We start from the raw sequence: 6,014 nt of genomic DNA, 5'->3' as shown, positions 1-6,014 counted from the left end.
GGGTGGATTAGAGTTCAAAAGGGAGAAGATGGGCCAGATATGGGTATATGGGCTCAACATCTAAAATGGGTGGCATTAGAATCCAAATGGGAAGTGAATTGTGAAACCTTAAATCTTAAAACGTTAAATCATTAATCTGAACCTGGGGGAAAAAAAAAATGCAATTTGAATACGAGAGTTTAGCTGAACTCAATTAATTATAAATCAAAATTTTTAAAAGATAAAGGAAAATTAATTCAAAAAGTGGGTCATACGATTGAGATAGAACATTAAATTTGACATATAGATAATCAAAATCATTCAACATCATCTATCCAACGGTTAGAATCTCAAATCATCATCCCACATGGTCACAAAAACAAGCGTGATAATAAGTCTTCTAACTTCTACTGTATAAAAGGGAAAAGAACATTACTTGGTTGTGCCTTATACGCCTAGACTCAAGACACCGTGAAAAGATGCCCATGCTCGTCTGGTTGGATGCCTGAGCATGCATTCCCACTGGCCTAGGAAGATAGCGTCTTTTCTCCCATAATAAAATTAGGGAAAAAGAAGCCTGAAAGGTTATGTGGGTCCTACGTCCAAACATAGGGGGATGTGAAATGACATCCCCACCCCCATAAAAGATATAAATCCCACTGTTATTTATACTTCCATATGTAATCTCATTGCACAGGAACCACACTGCCTTTTAGGGAACCCTCTCCCATAAAATTATTAACCAGAATTGTTATTTCAAAGGGATGCTTGAGTATACAAAAAAAAATTTACACCAAGGTTTGTACCTTTTAATATTTTTCGTTCTTATCTTCTTGCTTGATCTACATTTTACAAAGCAATGGCAATTCATGAGTTCTCAACCCCAAGGGGTAACGGAGTTGACAATGGACCTTTGCTTCAAGAAGGGTGTGGTTATAGTTTGATTTCTCTTTTTTCCTTAGTGCCACTCACGTGAAGATGTTCAGTGCTCTTCACTACTTTAAGTGAAAGTTGAATAATTCTCATTCAACCCTGATATGACCCCATTCTTGTGGTTGTGCGATCAATATGAACATACTTCAGCTTGGATACCCATCGTTAGCCACCCCAATTTTTTTTTTTTTTTCAACCACAAACCTATCACTATGCCCTTCTGATTTGTTTGACTTATTTACCATCTCTCTCTCTCTCTCTCTCTCTCTCTCAAACACACACACACAACCACAAACCCATCACGAAGCCCTTCTGATTTGTTTGTCATATGTACTGTCTCTCTCTATACACACACAGCTATATTTTGTATCTGTGCTCCTCTCTTTTGCCATCTCTCTGTCCCTTAGGTACCCATCCCTTTCCTTCTCCAAGTGGACATGAATACAATGTGGGTATACAGAGAAGTGATCACTGACTACACTTACACTAAGATACAAAACTTGAACAAGGATTGGAATCACCACAATTCGAAATGCATCGATAGCATAAATCCTCTCTGTCTTTTTGTTTTGCCAAAGCAACAGTACATGTTCTCTTCTTTTACCATATGAGACACTTGCTACTGTTCATAGAAAATGACAAATGTCATTACTTCCTATGTCATTAGTGTCCATTCATCTCTTATCTCTCTTTACTGTAAACTCATTTTCACATCAGAGATGAGTCTTTTCCTATACTGTATACCATAGAAGGTACACCATGGAACTGCCCTTTGCCTTGCTCTTTATCTAGCGGCCTAGCCAGTCAAATCTGACCCTCTACTGTATTTGATATGGACCCCCGTCTTTACTAGCTCAACCAAAAGATTCCCTAAATTAATCTTTGCTTAGTAAATGGGATGGAAACTGGAATGAGAGAAAACTTCTAGCTCTAGGACCAGAATTGTTTACCCTATGTGGCTATGAACAATAGCAAAAATTATTCCATTTCAACGGTTTTACCCATAGATATTCAATCAATTACTTCCCAAAAATGGAATGAGAGTTAGATTGGGATCTAGTTATTATTGTACTAGTTTTAAAGCCTATGATGTAGCCCCTTGGCCCATATCATTAAGTAGCAATTGGAAAGGAAAAAAAATGGTCCCTACTCGCGGTCTCTATGTCATTAGCTGTTTAATGGTCAATGCCTTCACCTGCCCTCCCATTGGTTCGTCCATTAACACGATGACCATGCAATCAGGATAGTTCTTTCCCCATTATAATAATTGTACTGGAGAATAATTGTGCCACCAGCGAAAAAATTGAGTGGAATGGACTTGTCGCTATAGAGTTTGAACAAAAAACAAAAGAGACTTGGCTCTATAGGGGACAGACCAGAATTTCCATTCAAAGAATATTTTGGCCTAGGCTTTGGCAGGGCAGTTTTACAGTTACCACAATCAAGATCATTACAGGATGTGGGAATTTGAGAATCATGATGACCTTTTCATATGGGATTTCACCGTTTATGGGATATCATATCACGAGTCAATAGTATATTAATTACACTGATTCATGATCTGGTTATTTTTAGGGTCGTGGGAAATATGGGGATGGGTAACTTCTCTCCCCTTGTGGGAACTTGATCCGAACACAGAATTTAGGATGGGGTGGGGGTGGAAAGCAGGTTAAAAAAGAGATGAACAAAATAGAACAAATTTTATTACCATCCGTTGCCTTCTTACATGGATGAAAAGAAAAGTGACTATAAAAGACATCTCAAAATCTTGATACATTGAAGCAAAGAAGAAAAACACAGAGGGTACTTTGGGGAAAGCATAGAGCTTTTCTTAGGTTAAGGCGGCCGCTTCCTCTTCAATTATTCTGAGCATGTGGTGCACTGCGCCTGCTATGTCATCTACTGAGTTCAGGTGGCATCCTTCCTCTACCTGCAATAAAGAACATTCAATTAAAGCTTAAAATTTCCAAAGAGATACCAGAAGAGATTTTCAAACACAGAAACTCAATCACAAAAGAGGGAAGATATCTTCTTCAATAATCCAACGCCCCTTCACCCATCAACTCCTCATTTCTAGCAAGATAAGAAGGGAGATTGATTGAGACTATACCCTCTAGCCACCTATGAATGAAATTACAAATATACCCCTGGTTACCAAAGACCTAAACCAATTATTTGTTAATCAATGTGAGAATAACCCTTGAGTGGTAGAAGGAGAGATACCTTGGCATTGAAGGAATACAGAACCAGAAGATCCAAGGTGGTGACATTGAGGTGAAGAATGGTGAGATGGAGAGCTTGAAAGCCAGCTACCAGTTTAAAGAGCTGTTTGGGTCTTCTTCTTGAGAGGATTCTTAGGTTGGCATGAGTTTCAATCAAAGTAACCTCAATATCAGCAATGGCTGGCCTGTTCTCAACTGGATACTTACAAGGGTTTTGACACCACAGGTATTGAGGGTAACTGAAGAACTCAGCAAATGGGGGTGACAAGAAGTTATAATTGCTAGTGTTCTCATGGGCTCTTTCAGGTCCTTCTTCCTTTTGCAGTAGGCGTTTATTGGCTTCAAGTGATTGCAGAAGTTGCTCAAGCTCCTTCACAAATTCTATAGCTCCACCCACTATAGATGCTTGGTCACCCTACAGTATCAAATCACATTTGTGAGCAAAAGGGTCTATTCTACAGTAGTCTTACCTTTAAACTCAAGAATTTGAGTATGATTTAACAGTTCTTCCATGCATCAATGTACCCTTCAAGCATGTCAAAGCAATTAAGCTGAAAATCAAATCTTTGAAAGAAAAGTTTATATTATATATAAACATACCCTTTGTATGTAAGACTCAGGCATCATTGAGCGTAGAACAGACAGGTGTTCATTCATCTGCTTCCGGCGGTTTCTTTCTACAGCAATGTGGGTCATCCTCTGTGTCTCAGCTTCTTCCTTGTTCTTGCAAACCCTTGACCTTCTCCTTCTCTTCTTTCTGCTTTCCAAATTGTAATTTGAATTCTTCTTCACTCTCCCACTAATGGGTTCCAAAGCCACAATGCCAGCGGGTTTCATCTCTGATGTCGGCGATGGCGCGGCGACGGCGGCGGCCGACATGAAGTTCTCCGGAAATCCACTGCTCCTAAACCATGGAAATGTGGGTTGTTATGAATCCCATCTGTAGAATTATTTCCTTCAAGTAAGAAGCTTGTCTCTGAGGGGCCATGACAGTAGTTTGGAGTAGTAGTACTGATAGTATCATAGAAGATGAAGTTGGAGAGCTCATTAGAAGCAAGTGCCTCTAGTGCCATTGAAGATTTGAAAGCTAGACACCCACTACTGTTACACACTTCAAAACTCAAGTACAATCTCCACTCATCAAAACCCCCTACTCTCTTTCTTCCTAATTATCCTCAAAGCTCACACTTCACCCTTCACTTCAATAGAATAGGGAGATCAGAGAAAAGGGCTTAATAAGCTAGAAGGGGAGAGTGAATTGAGAGAGGAGGAGAGGATTTAGAGAAGAAAGAATGGAGAGGTTAGTGAGAGAGAGAGAGAGAGAGAGAGAGAGAGGGGTTGAGGGTGCACGTGAGAAGGGATTAAAGGGGTTATGCTTTTGCTGCTTCAAAAAGTGAGGAAGAAAGCAGACTTCCTCCACAAAGCATCCCTGGCTTACTAATTTGAAAGATCCTGTGAGCATTGCAGTGTCTCTGGGATTAGCAGTGGGGGGACCCAAAATCTATATGAAAATACGCATGAAAACAATAGAACAAGCTGGTTAAGAGAGAGCCTCAAAAAGCTACTATTGACGTTGAAATGTTTCTTGGGGTTTGCAAGAAGAAATGACAGTTTCTCACGTACCTTAGATTCTCATAAAATAATTACAAAACCAAGCATTGCATGTGCTGACTCTACCCTTCCTTCTCTCTCTACCAATTTTAGTAAGATATTGATAAGATGAGATCCTCTTAGAGTGCGATATCTCGTATTCCATCTTTTACAGCAGTGAGTTGATTTTCAAAGATCATCAAGAGGTTAAATGTTTCAAGGGTTATATAGGTATTTTGGTAAAAGATTACTTATATAGGTTTTCTTAAGTATTTACAATATATATATTTTTTTTGTATTTAATTTGAAAGAGGCATGAGAATGAATGATTGTAACTCTATTCTCCAATGATAACGAAACAAATCTCATCTCACCGTGGACGATGACAATCTTGTTAAATCATGTAAATCTTTGTGTTTAATTATATGATTGACAACCCAAAATGTTATATAGATATTTTGATAATAAATTATCTATATAGGGTTTCACTATATATTCATAACAAGAATTCTTTCTCATTAATCAATCTGAAAAAGGTACAAGGACAAATAGTTGAAATCCCATTTTCCAATAACAATGAAGTAAATCTGATCTCACCATGGATGTAACCAATCTTACCAAACTATATAAATTTTTATATTTAATTATGTGTTTATTTATTTATGATTTTCATTCTTTTTTGCATTATTTTAGGTTCTCATTTTTTATGAATCTTCGTCACTTGATTTGTGGACACTGATTGTTGTATCATATACTACTGGTCTGCAGCTCCATACATAGTCCATTAATTCTTTTAGTGTAAAATATCCCTCACCCATGAAGTAATGAACCCAAAATGGACTTAAGTAGGACAAATTGTTCTTCTGCTCAGTTCTCACTGATCCTTAATGGCATCTTCTGGATTATCAAATGAGTCTTTGGTTCAGTGTTTCTCAGCTCTATGAATCAAAAGTTCAAAACCACCTGATCCCATTAAAGAAGGTTTGCAACTTCTCATGGCTTTATTCCTTTATGTCATTCACCACTACCATAGATGTACCATATAGGAAAAAGCTCGAAATTAAATTATTAAGAAAGAGAACACAAGAAAAGACGTGAAAACTGAAAATTCAAAGAAGCCATAATCAGCATTTCCTGCAAAAGGTAAAACTCTCTTGGGGGTGATATTCCCTATATGTACACATATTTTATTATGAGTGAGAGGGAAAGGTGAAAGAAAGAAAGAGAAGGAAAAAGGATAAACAAGAAAAAAGGAAGAGAAAGGAAAAATATGATAAGATTGGACCGGTT

The 6,014-nt window shown here is 37.9% G+C and overlaps 1 pseudogene; it reads right to left on the bottom strand.

Moving 5' to 3' along the window:
- Positions 1-2,593: 2,593 nt before the first annotated feature.
- On the bottom strand, positions 2,594-4,547 carry LOC122080862 (annotated as a pseudogene).
- Positions 4,548-6,014: the final 1,467 nt, after the last annotated feature.

The sequence above is a fragment of the Macadamia integrifolia genome, chromosome 6 (genome assembly GCF_013358625.1).
Source record: "Macadamia integrifolia cultivar HAES 741 chromosome 6, SCU_Mint_v3, whole genome shotgun sequence".
In the NCBI taxonomy this organism is placed as follows: domain Eukaryota; kingdom Viridiplantae; phylum Streptophyta; class Magnoliopsida; order Proteales; family Proteaceae; genus Macadamia; species Macadamia integrifolia.
This window is presented reverse-complemented; position numbering and strand designations above follow the sequence as displayed.